Source organism: Vicugna pacos, chromosome 10, assembly GCF_048564905.1.
Source record: "Vicugna pacos chromosome 10, VicPac4, whole genome shotgun sequence".
Lineage (NCBI taxonomy): Eukaryota > Metazoa > Chordata > Mammalia > Artiodactyla > Camelidae > Vicugna > Vicugna pacos.
The window spans coordinates 27,377,019-27,393,437 of NC_132996.1; the positions used below are offsets into that span (position 1 = coordinate 27,377,019).

General features: G+C 49.6%; 1 protein-coding gene across 2 annotated transcripts in view; it reads right to left on the reverse strand.

Moving 5' to 3' along the window:
• P2RY6 (pyrimidinergic receptor P2Y6) overlaps nucleotides 1–15,347 on the reverse strand; it is a 32,806-nt gene extending 17,459 nt beyond the window's left edge. Inside the window, exon 1 of one of the 2 annotated variants that reach the window (XM_072970769.1) lies at nucleotides 15,226–15,347. The gene's annotated coding sequence lies outside the window, so the exon portion shown is untranslated. Of the gene's footprint in view, nucleotides 1–6,250; nucleotides 6,339–15,225 lie in introns of those variants that run through there. The other variant, XM_015238470.3, reaches the window with a different exon arrangement.
• Nucleotides 15,348–16,419: the final 1,072 nt, after the last annotated feature.

Below are 16,419 nucleotides of genomic sequence, written 5' to 3' on the forward strand. Positions count from 1 at the left end.
AAGATCCAGCAATTTCACTTCTAGGTGAAAAGAACTGAAATCAGGGACTCATATATTTATACACCAAGGTTCACAACAGCGTTATTTACAATAGCCCAAAGATGAAAACAACCTAAATGTCCATCGATGGAAGAACAGGTAAACAAATGGCTTTATATACATACAATGGGATATTAGTCAGCCTTAAAAAGGAAGGAAATTCTAATACATGATATAACGCAGATGAACCTTGAAAATACCCTAAGTGAAATAAGCCAGATACAAAAGGCCAAATATTGTATGATTCTACTTATATGAGGCACCTAGATTACTCAAATTCATAGAGACAGAAAGTAGAATAGTGGGCTGGAGGAGAGAGAAATAGAGTTATTGTTTAATGGGTACAGTGTTCCATTTTGGGACAAAAAAGTTCTCGATTTGGATAGTGCTGATAGTTCCACAATGATGTAAATGTGCTTAATGCCGCTGAACTGTATACTCAGAAAGGTTAAAATGGAAAATTTTATGTATGGCATAAGAAATACATATTTTGTCTTTGCCCCTGGTTCCTGACACAGAGCTCCTAAATCCCTTGGAATTTCCCGATAGGAGCATCTTTTGTTAACTCTTGGCAGGCCCCTGGATAACTTCAGGCTGGAGGCTGAACAAAGCTTGATGAGAAGCTTAGAACTTTGAGCCTCGCCCCCTAACCTCCAGGGAGGGGAGAGGGGCTAGAGATTGAGTTCAGTCACCAATGGCCAATGATATAAACAATTGTGCCTCCATTATGAAGCCTCCAAAGAAAACCCTAAACAACAGTGTTCTGAGAGCTTCTGGGTTGGTGAACACATCGCAGTGCTGGGAGGATCGCCCACCCAGAGGGAGCATGGACGTTCCTGGCCCCTCCCCCCATATCTCGCCCTGCGCATCTCTTCCATTGGCTGTTCCTGAGTTGTATCCTTTATAATAATCTGGTGATAGTTAAATAAAGTGCTTTTCTGACTTCTGTGAGCCATTCTAGTGAATTATTGAACCCTAGGAGGGGGTCATGGAAACTCCTGATTTATAGCCAGTCAAAAGTACAGGAGGCTCAGGACTTGTGACTGGTATCTGAATTTGGCAGGGGCTGGGCAGCGGGGGTAGTCTTGTCTTGTGAGACTTAGCCCTTAACCTAAGGGGTCCACACTAAGCCTCAGAGTTGGTGTCAGAATTAGCTGGTGTCAAGAGAAAACCCCCCCACATATTTGGTGTCAGAAGTGTGAGTAAAAATGGTTCATTTTATGTTATGTATATCTTCCGACCAAAAAAATGATAAAAAAGGTTAATTTTATGTTATGTATATTTTACCACAATAACAAACGAAAACAGCCCTGACCATTGTATCTATGTGTCTGTCAGGAGACAATTCTTCATGGGTCTCTCAGATTTTGGCCTGTCTATCGAGCAGAGACAGACTGCCTTTATTCCAGAAGATCTTTTACATAGCATATAGACCTGGAAGACAGTGACAGTGTCTCCCTCTGGAGCACAAGGCAATTTTATTGGCTGTCTGGCATGACAGAGATGATGTCTTCCTGTGGGGCAAATGTCAGGCAGGCTTACTGCCCATTAGAAAAGATTTGAGTTGCCTCAGGTCTGGATTCCTGTCTTGCAATGCAACCCATTGCACGGGCAGGTATTATCTGGCCCTTGCAATGCCTTGTGGGAATTGGGGCTTGAGGAACCAGTGCTAATACTGGCATTCTCCCTGCTGCCACTGATGGGAGGAACAGAGTTCTTTGTCTCTAGCTAGGAGTCTTTGTCCTTCTGCCAGCATCCATGGAACTGTAGTAGGCTAATTTTTTGCTTGTAAGTGTGGTAACATCTCAGGCCCTTCATAGTCCCTAATGCTACTTGCATCAGAATCTCAGGTGGGAGATTTAGGAAACTGGTGTTTTTGACAAGTCATTATGATAGGCAAGGCAGCCTTGTGGGAATCTTGCCCGAGAGCTACAGCCTGGAAAAGTGGGTTTCCCTAACGAGCTAGCACTTTCTTCCTCTTGGAGGCTGTTTCTCCCTTTTCACTCCAGCTGCCAGGAAACTTGTAGTTGAGTTTCCCTATGTTTCTACCTTAGGACCGATGTTAGTCTCAACTTCTATGTAACTTGTATATTCTCGCTCCTGTTTTTTTTTTAATTAAGATATAATGCACCTAAAATTCACCCTTTCAAAGTGTACAGTTCAGTGGTTTTTAGTATATTCTTTAGATTGTGCAACCATCACCACTACCTAATTTGAGAACATTTTCATTACCACAAAAGAAAGCCTGTACTCATTAGCAGTTACTCCTTATTCCTCTCTCCTTCCATCTTGTAGAAACTACCTATCTACCTTCTATATTTATGGATTTGCCCATTCCAGATATTTCACATAAATTAAATTGTATAATAGGCACCATTTTGTTTCTGGCTCATTTCACTTAGCACAATGTCTTCAAGGTTCACCCTGCTGCAGCATGGATCAGAATTTCATTTTTATAGTTGAATAATAGTCCATTTTATGGATATACCATATTTGTCTACTCCTTCATCAATTGATGAACATTTGGGTTGTTTCCACTTTCTGGCTATTATGAATAACACAGCTATGACTATTTGTATGCAAGTTTTCATGTGAATGTATGCTTTCAATTTTCTTGGGTATATACCTAAGAATAGAACTGCTGAGTCATATGGTAACTCTACATTTAACTTTTTGAGGAACTGACAAGTTTTTCCAAAGTGGCTACACCATTTCACATTCCTACCAGCACTGTTTGAGAGTTTCAATTTCTCCATATCCTCACCAACACTTCTTATTGTCCATCTTTTTCTTGATAGCCATCTTACTAGATGTAAGTTGGTATCATATTGTGATTTCGATTTGTATTTCCCTAATTACCTCTTTTTATGTTGTCATTTATATTTTGTCTTTTTATTTTATGTATTTCTGATATGAGGCCTGATATCTTTTGTGGAACAAGTACCCTATGGAGTAGGAGAGTCATGGGTTTCAGGGCCAGAGTGTCCTGGGTTCGAATCCTCCCTCTGCTTCTATTAGCTATATGACCTTGAGCACGTTGTGTAACACTCAGTCTCAGCTTCCCCACTTACTAAACGTGGGTACGGTATTAACCTTTCATGGTTGTTGTTGTTATTGTAAAGATAAGCCTATAATAAAGCTATAATGTGGGCCTAGCACAAAGTAGGTCCTCAGTGAATCTAAGTCTGAAAGTCTGACAGGGAGGTTTCCAGCTTGGTCAGGAGGCTGGGGACTGTGCAGATTTTAATCTGTCGTCTGTTTTATTCTAGCAACTTTCTACAGCAGAGGTGTTTTAGGCTGCCTTACACATCAGCCTTTCTGTGTCTATATTTCCCCTTTGTGACATGAGAAATAAGACTGTGCACCACGGTGTCAAGTGTTGGTGAATCCGGGGAGTTCATTTCTAACATCTTACAAGTTTTGTCTCTTGCCTCAACAATCAGACTAGCTTCTGCCTAAAGGAATATCCCCTCCCTCAGATGAAGGGCTCTCCAGGGTGAGGAGGGAAGTGAACTCAAACTTCCTAAACACCTGCAAGTAACTTTATGTGCATTATCTTGTTTTATACACTCCATGAGCTGGCCAGGTAGATACTACTATCCCATTTTACAAATGAGGAAACTAAGATTCTAAGAAGTTAAATAACTTGTCAGCCAACAGCCAGCAAATGCTAGTACCTAGATTTAAACCCAGCTCGGATTTCAGCATCTGATTTCTTTTCCCTTTGAAGAGTGTCCCCAACCCCTATCCTGTCCCCCAGCAGAAGGCCCTCAGGGAATTTCAGGCTGACCTGACTGGCTGATTCTCATCCTCCTGGCTTGAAAGAAATAATATCATCCCCTGGAGCTGAGATCTGCTTCCTAGACTCCACATGTCAGCTCTCTCCTGGGGCCACAGAACAGCTCCTGCTCTGTCCCAGGCCATGAAAATCAGTGTTGCACTGGGAGTCAGGATGCCAAGCTCTTTCCCCACTTCTACAGACTTAATCCACCCAGGCCTCAGTACCCAGCCCATGAGTCCTCTAAGCAAAGGGCTGGCTCTACTCCTCTCTGGGTCCCTGGCAGCCAGCACAGGGCTGGGTACAGATGCCACTGACCCACCCAGGCCATCTCCACAGATCCACTACTGCATCTTACACAGGCCTGCCATCCCATGGAAGCTGTTAAGAACTAGGCTGGCCCTGGGGCAGGAGTAACAGGAAGATACTGCCATGTGCCCAGGCCGGGGCATTGGCTCTCACTAGATGTGCCAACAGAGAGGAACAGTCAGAGCTGGACCAGCAGATCCCCACCATAGACTGAAATAGAAACCCACTTCAGAGATAAATGGGGAAATGGCCCTGGGACAGGAGGGGTGGGGATGGGTGTCACTGGGGAGAGCCCTTTAGACATAACTTCCTAAGAGTCTTGCCTGGCCTTTGCCACAATGGGCACCTGTCACCAGGCTTTGCTCCTCTAGGGAGGATGAGTTAGAATCCCAGGTGCCACACTGGACAAGATGCTTTAACTTCTCTGAACCTCCTCAACTGCAAAATGGGGATAACCATAATCTTGGCTGCATTTGCTTTTACATGAAGCACTTAGCACAAAGTAGGTGCTCACTAAGCAATAGCCATTGTTATTATTGTTTAACCTTCTCTTTCATCTCAATATCAATTGAGTGATTTATTTATTTATTCAACTAGCCAACCAGCCAGCACACCCCCGCTAGGTAGGCCGCAACAGTTAGGATAAATTTTGGAGTGAGGTAGGAGTAGAAACCCCAGCACTGCTACTAGTTGGGCTGGGTAACTCTGGGAAAGCCATTTCCCCCACTGAGACTTCATTTCCTTGCCTATAAAATGGGAATAATAAGAGCACCTGGCGGGTGGTGGGGGGATGCTGGGATGTTGTGAATATTCAGTGAGACAATGATGTGAGAGTGGCTGGTGCAGAGCACTGGAGGGAAAAGCGGTGGTAGGTGAGCCACACAGAGGAGCCAGACAAGCTGCCAGCCCTGCAGACTGGGCCATGCTGGGAGCGACAGGCAGCCAGGCCTCCAGGGGCAGCCACAGGATGAGGCAATGGGGGTGGGCAGGAGGGGAGAAGAGTCAGCAGGCTCACAGACAATCCCTAGGTTTCCAGACCATGGCGCCCTCCCTTCTGGTGAACTAAGAAGCAATGAGGAAACACAGAAAAAAGACTGCAAGAAGTTTAGAGGAGAAGAGTCCTAGCTAAACAGGGAGACTTGGGCAGCATGGAGTTACCCCACCAGCCAGGCCAGGGGATTGTGCACACACGCTCACAGCTGCACACTCTCACTTAGGCATATGCACCTAAGGGCTTGCACACACACGCAGATGCACCATCAGAAACACAGCACTTTACAGTTTGCAAAGAGCCTTCTCATTTATCATCTCATTTGATACTGAGAAGTGGAGAGACTCCTTGAACTGGCTTAGGACCCATTCTAGAGCTGGCAAGAGATATGCATCTACAATATCTTTAAGCGGCCAGGGCCCATCCCATGGGCTGTGCTGCTCAATTTTTATCTTTTGGTGGTGGTGTCATGGGAGTTGAATGGCAACAGAAACATCAGAAAAGTTTTAACCCAGCTCCCCCAGATGCACTAGTTCACCCTGCTTCATTCCCCTTTAGTAAATCACACCAGGACTCAGAGACTCACTTTCCCCACCAGTCATGTGGGGTCAGCTCCAGGCTGTCTTGAGATTATCTGGGACGGTGGAGGCAAGAGCTTCCCAGGGGCTTCTCCTGTGGACTCCTATCTGGTCCTGCTCCTTCCTAGCCTCTGCCTGCTGCAGGCTCCCGGGGGCATAGCCTCCTCCCTGAGGGATGCTCACCAGTATACAACACTTGACAGTTTTCAAATACTCAGGGGGAGACCATTGTTACTCCCATTTTACAAATTGAAGCCCATAAAGGGCAACTGTCCTTGGGACTCAAACCCACGTGGGACTCAGACCCAGTCCTGTGTGGCTCCCAATCCTGCCTGAGCTATTCCACTCCTCCACCACAGCCCAGCCCAGTCCCCGTGTCTCCATCTCTTCTGCCCTCCACACTGCACAGCCTGCAGCTCAAGGCACAGAGCCAGGCCAAGGAAGGAAGGAAGACCCCCCCAAGCTGTTCCCACTTCCTCTCCAGGCTGCAAATGGACCAAGTTCTCAGGGGAGGTGGGGGCTCTGTACTCTCAAGCAGGGGCCCAGAACACTCACCCAGGAGAAAGTGAGCTCCTCGCTGATCTGTCAAGCGTTGAGGCAGATTCTGACTCCTGGAGCAGTCCCTGCTTCTAGCCAGTTCCCGTGCCACAAATTGTCACATGCATGTCTCCCAGATGTGCAGGGAGACAGCCAATGAGGAAACTGAGAAATCCGAGCAGGGGAAGTAACTTGTTACAGCACAGAGTTGGCCAGTGGCAGGGCTGGGGCCCAAACTCCAAGAACATTCCAGCTCAAGTCCCTAATACCAAGACTGTCCCAGCCACTACCCAGCTGTGAGCAGCCACTTTGTCCTCTGAATGTGCTCAAGCCCAAAATGGGTATCATCAAAGGGTTGTTGGGAGGATTGAGTGAGGTGATAATTAAAGATCAGGGCTTGGCCTAGAGTAGCCATTCATCAAATGACCATTTTTCTCCTCCTCTCCACCCCACCCCTCAGCCTTCTCCCAGCCTTTCTCAAGTCTGGAGAGCATCCCAGCCCTGCACATTGCTGTCATCGGGAACAATTAACCTGGTTTTCTCGGCAGTGCCTGGAAGGCCTGTTAAAAGAGGCTGAGACCCCGAGATGAATGGCTCTGTTGTCTGTAGCTCTGGCCCCACAGGTCCAGATGCCATGCCCTCCCCCTGGGGACTGAGGATAGCTCTTCAGATTGAGGGTGATTTGGGTGAAAAAGTCGGAGCCCAGGCCACCATCCCCTTCCCCAGCTCCCATCAGTCTTTGAGCTTGGACTTAACAAAATGCAGCCAGGGTGTCTCTGCTTCAGATCAATGGTGGGTGTGGGCTAGTCCCTCCTCATCCATAAGATTAGTCCTCCTCTTCCTCCTGCTTCCTTTTTACAAGTGCTTATAAGACACCTACCCTGTGCAGATAATGTTCAAGGCACTTGGGACCACAGAACCAAGCCCTTGCCCTTGAAGCACTTACATTCTAGCAAGGGAGACTAGTTCATTTTAGTTACTAAGTAAATAACGAACAGCTCAGGCAGAGACAAGAGCTATAGAGAAACATAAGGAGGGTTAGGGACAGAAATCCAGGGGGTGGATGGGCGCCATCTGGATTTGCTGGGTCCTCTTCTCACAACACCACCTTCTGCCCAGCCTGGAGAAGACCCCAGGTCCTGAGCCCACCTCTCTGTGCCAGGCCCAGCCTCGGTGGATCTCAGCAGCAGACCAGGGGCCAAGGCCAGGGCTCCCTGGGCACAAGTCACAACTCAGGACCACCAGGGCCTGCATTTGACTCGCAGCCCTGCAGAAGATTTCCCCAGGCTCGGAGAGAGCGTATTCTCTAACCAACCCTGATGTTTTACTGTAGAGAGAAGGTGCTGGGCCCAGAGAGGGGCAGGGACTTGCCTGTTTTACACAGCAAGGCAAAAGTGTCTTTGTTCTCCTTCCTGCCCTCTCCTCAGGCACGTCCACAAGGGTGGACTAAGGGCTGAGCCTCGGCAGAGCACTGGCCTGGGAGGGGCTCCTCCATTGGGCTCACTTGGTAGCCCCAGCCTATCCCATCCTCCAAGCTCTGGCAGGCCAAAGTCTCCTTCTCTAAGCCCCAGGAGACTGAAACCACTTCCTCTCAGCCCAAGCCCAGGAGACTAAAGTTTTGGTCAACTCTGCCTCATCTTGCTGGGTGACCTCAGGTCAGTCCCATCCCTCTTTGGGCCTCAGTTCTCTCATCCGTTAAAGGGAGGAAACTAAGGCACCTACATCTTAGGACTATCATGAAGAATGAGCTAGACACTGGCAAGAAGGCCTTCCGCAAACTTTTAGGCACCACTCATATGTTAGGGGTTGTTACCTGCTCAACATCCCTGTTTGTCTGAAAACCAGCCTCCTTGAGCTTGTGGGGCCCTGAGGCAGCCTCCAGAGCAGGCCTTTGACCCTTGACAGGAAAGAAGTGAAAATTCCACAGAACCAGTTCTTCAGAAAAGACAAAGACACCTCTGCTCCCAACCCAGTGGGCTGGCAGCTGACACAAAAAGCTCTTCCTCTGTTCTTGTGGTGGGAAGGTGAGGCAGGAGACTTGGAAAGGGACAAGAGTAGGAGGCCTGGAAAGCTTATTCCTGGAGGAGAAAGTAAGCCTGAGGTTACTGTGAGGGTCACGCATCCCACACTGCAGGCCCCGAGGCCAGGAGAGGAGGTACCTACATGAATGTCTGCATGGGGGGGGTGGTGTGTGTGTGCGCAGGTGTCAGGTATGTGTGGGTCTGACTGGGAAGATGCACATGTATTTACAAGAGTGCTTGTGTTTGGAATGGTACACGTGTGTGTCTATGTGAGTGGCCCTGGAGTGTATATGTTTATTCACAAGTGCTTGCTTGTGCTCGTGTCTCTGCATGTAGTACACACACATGCCCACTCCTGGAGTGCCCACAAACCTCCAGTTCATAGACCTTGTTTTCCCAGGCTTTGGCAATTCTTGCCACAATCCTAGGCAGGCCCAGATGCCGTCTGAGATTTGTGGTGTTCCTGGTCACCACAGGCTCTCGATTTCCCCAGGGAACAAAAGCAGTTACACAAGAGGAGGAGGAAGACTTACAGGATTAACTCGGGTTTAGGCTCTCCCAGCTCAGCCCTGAATGTAGGCTCCTCATGGGGGTATGCCCAAGGCCAAAGCCCTTCTCCTGGGGTCCTCAGACCCTCTTCCACCTGTGGGCACTGACTCCCTGATAGCTACCTCCTGAGCTACCCTCAGTCACCAGCAGGCACCCTTTAATCCTGGTACAATAATCAAGTACTTTACAGTTTACACCCTACTTGTTCTTGGTGGGTGATGTTTACCACAAACTGGCCAAGTCAACCTTAGAACCCTGCCTCTCAAGGACCCACCCCCAAGTAGTCACTGCCAGCTGGATCTCAGGGTCCCCACTCCTGACCCTGGGCTGGGTTCATAGTACAGCACTGGACACTCCTTTGGGTGGGTCTCGCCCCTTCCTGAACCTTGGTTTCCCTCCCTGAAGAATGGAGCTATTCCTGCCTATATGAGTCAAGTGCTGAGAAGGGTTCCTGTGGCCTGTGATGAGCCACTGGCCAGCAGGAATGGTGTCCAGCACATCCCAGGCACCCAAGGCCACTGTCCATTGGCCACTTGCTGCTTCTAGGAGACAGGAGGGAAACACTACCCTCAGTCCGCTGTCTGAAACAGGAAATGGCCTGGACTCAGTCTCAGCAAGAGACTTGGTCCCTCTGGGTTCAGATCAGATCCTGAAGGGAGTTGACCCCACTTCAGGCTTGCAGGCAGAATGCTTGGTGGGCTCCTCACACAGGGGGAGGCTAGTTCTCCTGCTGCACCTCAGCTTTCTTTCTCTGCAACCTCAGCATCTCATTTTGTCCAGAGTCTGGAGTCTGCTGTTTCCCATGGTAGGAAAGCACAGAGGGGCCATAGAGAACTGGCAGAGGAGGAGGGGGCACATGTCCGTGGGTATGATCCTTCACTGGTGCACACATAGCGCACCCAGACCCCGACACAGCTCCATACAACCCACGCAGGTCCACACACGTGTATGTGCCCCAGCACCTGCCACACAGGGAGCACAATGACATCATGCACATGTGCACCCACATAACCGTTCAGGGCTCTGGCTCAGCTCAGCAGCAAGTTTCACACAAAGAACTTTCAGAACCAGGAAAGACATGGAGAGGGAAGAGTTGAGTCCTCAGATGCCCAGGCCCTTCCTGGGCTCCCTCCCAGAGGGGCCAAGGGGTTCCCAAGGACATAGATGGTTTATCTGGCTCAATCTCTACAGCCATCCCACACAAGCCCTGGCTGGAATGCTCAGAGAGCAGGCAAAAGTCCCTTCAGGATTGCGGTCCCTGACCTATCTGGCCCTGTCTGTCACCAGCTCAAAGTGACTAATTAATCACTCTGGATTTGGGAGCTTAATGGGCAGAATGTGAGAAAGAGGAGTTCTAGTAGGGACAGGGCCATTTCCAGGCAAAGGAGCACAGCCAACCCTGTGGAGCCCACATTTCACTAGATTTTTGGTTCATTCATTCATTCAACCTATACTTATTGAGCCCTTCTAAGTGTCAATGACCTAGTGGTGAAAAACATATTGATCCTTGTCTCAGACTCAGCTCAGAGCCCAGCTTCCTCAGAGTTTCAGGATGGGTTGGGCAGGACACCAGTCCCAGGTCCTCCATTCCCCTTGGGTCTCCGCGATGGATCTCCGCCACAGCCAGGTCCTCACAGTGTAGATTAAAGTATAAACTTTCCTCAGAAGCACTGGCATCATCTAAGAGTAGGTCAGGAATGTGCCTGGAGGCCTTACCTCGACCTACTGAATCAGATCCCCAAGGAATTCAGGCCAACATTGACATTTGAGAAGCACCTACATAGAACATTCCATACAGAGCCAGCCCCTTGTCCTGCTGATCCTCCCAGGATGACTAAGACCCACTCAGCTACTAACTATACTGCCAAACATAGTGCTTACCACAGTGCTTATACCATCTCATTTAACACTCACAAACCCACACAAGGTAGATACCATCATTTTTTAAAATCTCCACATTACAGATGGGAAAGTGAGGCACACTGAGTGGTTAGGTAACTAGCCTAAGGTTCATGTAGCTAGTAGTAGCAGAGCCAGGATTTGAACACATTGCTTTGAACCAATACCCCACCCTGTTCAGCACCAATGTCTCCATATCTGGGTGGGAGCTATGAAATGTGAAAAATCTCAAAAGCCAGTGGATGTCCTCGTAAGAATCAAGGGAATACCAGATTTTCCTTATTGATTCCTTTAGGGCCTACAGCTCTGTCCATAAAGGGCTGGATGCAGCTCCAACAAGAGCCACATAATCCTATTAGAGGCAGAGCAGAAGAACAGCAGAAGAAACCTAGACTGAGAGGATGACTGAACTTCCCGGCAGCCAAAGTGAAAGGTGGGAGGTGGAGAGACTGTGAGGATTCTAGACTGGACCAGAGTCACAGGGATGGAGACCAGGGGACCAACGGAGGATATCTGACAGGCAGGTTTGGTGGGGCTTGATAACTGAATGGGGGAAGTGAAGAAGAAGCCCAGGATACACCCCAACCTCTCCCTCCTGTCAGGCTGGCTGGAGAACAGAGCACACAGGCAAGGACTGGGCACGACCTCACACAGCAGGTGCCTGATAAGTGTGTGCTACCTGACCCCCTCTTCATTCATGCCAACACCTGCTCAGACGTGGGCTACTCCTACCCTCTCCCTGCCTCACATGGCCTGGACCCTTCTGGCCTCCACTCTTCCACCCACCTCCTGGGGGCTCCTGTTTACCACCTCAGCCTTGGGGAGCTGCTGCCCCTGAAGCTATAGTTCCTTCCTTCAATCATCAGCTTGGGGGCTGAGGGGTAATCATGGACAAATAATCATGGAGAGCATCATGAATCAGCAGGCCTGCTGCCCAGGGCTCAGGAAATGCTGCAGTGCAGTGGGTGACACCCAGGGAGTTCCCACTCCCACCCAACCACTTCAACTCGTCCGCCAATCCGAGGTTTTGTTAAAGGAAAACATCCCCACCCCTCCACTGCCCCGCCCCCAAGTCTTTAAGTTCTGAGGCCAATTTCTCACACGTAGGCTAAGGCTGAGCTGGGAGGAGGGAAGGGGAATCACAATCATGGTACACTTTCACCTTATGCTACATTTACACATCTCTTCATTGGATCATTCATTTGTTCATTCCCTCCTTATTCACTCGATTAATGTTTACAAGCTGGCCCTAGAATCAGGTTTTTCACAACAGTGCTGATGTCCCCTTTGGTAGGAGAGAGAGTTAAGGGAGTTTTCGTCCTGTGCACCAGATTGCCAGAGGAGGAAAGTGAGGTCTGGAGAGGGAAGTGACTTGTCCAAAGTCACACAGCTGTAGCCAGGACTGGCCGTCAGCTCTCCACTTCCCAGCACACGCTGAGTTCAAATACGGCTGTTCATTGAGGGTGCTGTTCTTGCTAACACCACAAGTCTTTTCTACAACCTAAGGTGCTCAGAGGTCTCTCAGACAAAACGAGGTTTGCCTTTGGGGGTCTCTTCAGCTCCATTTCTTATTCTTTCCCTTCTTCCTCTTCATGTCTCCTCTGGGAGCCCAGTGATCCTACAATTCCCTCATCCTGTAGGGAGTGATGAAAACCCAGAATCTGAACCATTTCCACTCCTTGGCCACCCTCCCCTGAGCCACGGGCCACACCAAACACTTCCATTGCCCTGATGAAGAGGAGTTTCTGGGCTCACTGTCACCCCACCCAGGCACCTGGTAGCCATGGACCAGGGACCTTCCCTCACCACAGAGGAGCAGCTCCAATGGTTGCGGCTGGCTATGGAGGGCCCTTTCCTGGTGCTTCTCAAATAATTCTGCAGAAGTGACTTCTAGTACATATTTCCTGGTAGTTTATAAGCTTGAAAGTTTCAGACTGCCAGAGCCAGGGTCAGAATCTTGAACACCTGAACTGGAATCAGGGAATGTTATAGCTATAGAACAGAAAGTTGGAGTTGGGTTATAGACTGTTAGGATGTTTGAGTTGAGATTATAGACTCTTACGGCCAGGGCTGGAGAATCATAAACAATTATAGCTGGAATTATGGATCAAAGGAAATCAGGGACAGAAGTGACATCATCACTCCAACCCACCTCTGACAGCTGAGATCAGAGAGCTGGCCTTGTCACCCAGCCAGTGGGGGCTGGGCCAGGCCTCCTGGTGCTCAGCAGGGCTCTGTCCTCTAGACCCCGTGAAGCAGCACCCAGGGTCTCCTCAGCTAAAGCACTCCCTGCCTGGGGACAGTGGGGACAGTGGTCTGCAGCAGCCCTGGCCTGAGCCTTGTCGCCAACCCATCACGGCACCCCGCCACCAAGGCAGATATATTTAGATGCCTTCCCTAAATATGTTTCCACAGCTCCAGACACTGCCTTTTATGTCCCCTCCTCCTCCAAGGCCTCAGGGCACCTTCTCTCAACTGCCCCAGTGAAGTCACCAGGAACAAGGGATCTTGCTCTGCCAATGCAAACATTTCCCCCCACAAACAAAGCCCAGGCTGAGGGGTCTCCTGGTCCACTTCAGTCTGGAATTCAGACCCACCTCCTCTAACTTTGACGTCGCAGCCTCCCTCTAGCTCCCAGGGCCTGCCTTGGCCTGGCCACACATCCCTAATCCTGCTCTTCTTAACTTTCCTCATTCCAGACAGAGGGCACTCTTGCCCCTGCCCCTGACAGTTCCCAAACACACACACTCACACACACACACACACACACACACACACACACTCAAGGGCACAGGCCAGCATTTTTCTGTTCCTCTGGTGTTTGTCAGGAGAGAGACCTCCATCCAAGCCCCATAGCTGCCCTGGCACATCTCCCCCAGCCTCTCTCCCACGCCCCATCCCTGGCCCTGTCAGAGATGCAGCATCTTAGCCTTTCAGACTTCATCTTCCCGGGAGCCAGATAATCACTGAGAGCTCAACAGTGATAGAGTCTGGGGACAGGAATGGATCCCCCAGACATACTTAAATGACAGGCTCTCAGATTCCCACCAGCCCAGCTCATGAGAAATCATCGGCTCTGTGGAAACTGAGAGTTCTTAGAGCAGAAAGGGACCTTCTTACATGGGGGCTCCATCACCATCATCATAGTTTTATAACCGGTTAAGGGTTTTATGTGCCCAGTCCTTTATATCCAGGAACTCAGTCAGTCCTCACAATAACCTTGTAACAAATACTATTAACGCCTCCATTTTACAAAGAAGGAAACTGAGGCACAGAAAGGTTTTGTCCGAAGTCCTACATGTAGAGAGTGCCAGAGCTGAGGTTTATACCAAGCCTGGATAACACAACAGCCTTGACAGTCCCAGGTAATGGCTTGCTATAGGAACCTCCTTCCAACTGGAAGGGTAAGAACCACATTGATGGTCACAGCTCCTCCCCCAGAAGCCAAGCTTCCCTTTCCCTGCACTAGAAATGACCAAGACAGACCCTACCAGGGTTCCCCCTTGCAAGACACACCCCCATGCCACTGTGACCTTTTCCTTCACACACAGCTCCAGCTTCGCACCACACAACTCTGCTGCACACATGCACACACAGCACATACCACATACAAACCACACGGCCACACTCCCCTAGGGGGTCCAAGTCCTGCCATTTCAGTTTGGAGGACAGGTAGGGGATTCCTACTCTACAGGAGCCAGAGGGCTCCCAGCAGGATAAACCCACCTCATCACTAAGGCTTGAGTCGACTTACCAGAACAGTATTTTTACATTCAAACAAATGCAGGAATATTACAGACAGGAATGCAAAATCCACATGAATTTTGAAGATTAAACAATGAGACTTCAAAAAAACTTTTCGTGTGTGTGTGTGTGTGTGTGTGCGCGCGCGCACGCCTGTGGGAGGGTGAGCATGGGACTAGCTGTACTTTCTCCACCCAGATCTGGGGTAAGCTTTCACTCTCCCAAGCCCTTAGGGGTGTTGGGTGGAAAAGTCAGAACCACCCTAGGGTCATGGGAAACATTGTCAGAAGTAGGTAAGAGCTGCACAAATGCCTTTCACATTGCATTACCTGGCTCGGCATACTACACAGGGCCATGGATATGCCATACACAGAATACATCTCACAACAGTCACAACACGCATGCATGCACCATGGTGTGATGGCTTCCACCACACAGCGAGTGCACACGGTGAGCACACAAATGAAACCCCAGGGTTACCCAAGCACAGTCACTCACATCTATGAATAGGGACCACACACACTTCTTACAAGCGGATGACACCACAATTCATTGGTCACACTCGACACACCAAGCATACACCACACACTAACTGCATACAACCTAGTACACACACGTTGCCCACACTAGTCTCTCACACATGACCCACAACACACACACCCTCACCCCGGGGAACCCCGCCTGGGGCCGCAATGCGAGCCTGACGTGGGCAGACCTGCTCTGTACCCGCGCGCGCCAGCACCGCCTGCCCGTCTGTCCCCCGCCCCGCACAGCCCTCACCTGAGCGCTCAGCACCAGTGCCCCGGGCCTGGGACTTCGCTTTTTCCGGCGCTGGGAGGCGAACCCGCCAACCGAGGCGCAGCGTAAGCAGCGGCAGCAGCCCCAACGCACAGCGTCCGGGCTCCTCGCGCCGCGAGAGCGAAGGGGCGGGAAGGGGGTGTGGCCAGGTGGCCGCTGAGCCCGCGCTGGAGTCCCGCCCAGACTGGCTGGGCTGCCGGCCGCTGGAGACCCAAGGGAGGAGATAGATAGTTCTGGAAGAGGCAGCGGCCGTCAGGGGCCAGCGCTGTGGACTGGGACCCGGGACCTCTGGACTCCAGCCCAGATTCCTTCACCTCTCCTACCTTCCTTTGGCCTCAGGTTCCCCCTTTGTGTTGGGGGTGAGGGCTTAAGTGGTGATTCCAACTTTCTAGCTCTGACATTCTACAGTTCTGGTAGAGAGGGAGGGATGATAGTGTCTTGTCTTGTCTTGTCTTGTCTTTTCTTTTCTTTCTTTCTTTCTTTTCTTTCTTTCCTTCTCTCTGTAGGCCTACACTTACATACATGTGCACATATCATTAAATGTTAGCTTTTAGTGTACATTTTATTTGATTCACGCAGTCAAGTATGTAAGAGTGCAAGGCATGAGCCTAAAGTAGTGGGATTCACACCACAAACCACATGAGATATATTTCATATGTCTTGATGTCCTAGTTTTTTTGTCAGTCTTTTTTCAATTATTTATGCCACTTGGATTAATGGTTACTGTCCTGTTGCCCTTAGGAATATGGCCTGAATGCCCACATCAACATATTTCTGAGCATCTATGTGCCAGGTATCATGCTAAGTGTTTTAATACATAACCTCATTTAATCCTCATAGCAATTCTAGAAGTATTATTATCCTTATTTTACGGGTGGGGAAACTCAAGCACAGAGAGATGAACTGATTTGACCAAGGTCACACAGCTGGTAAGTGGCAGACCTGAGATTTGAACCCAGACAGTCTGAGTCCAGAGCCCAAGTGTCCCTAAAGCATGGATTGGTGGCACTTTCCACACCATACACTATTCCCTCATCCTCATAACAATCCCAGGAATTTAGTGTTACAAATCCATTTTACAGATTAAGAAACTGAGGCTCAGGGGGATTATTTTACCCCCAGTCATCCATCCAGCTAGTGAGACATCACACTAAAAATGGGGGTGGAGGAGGGAGT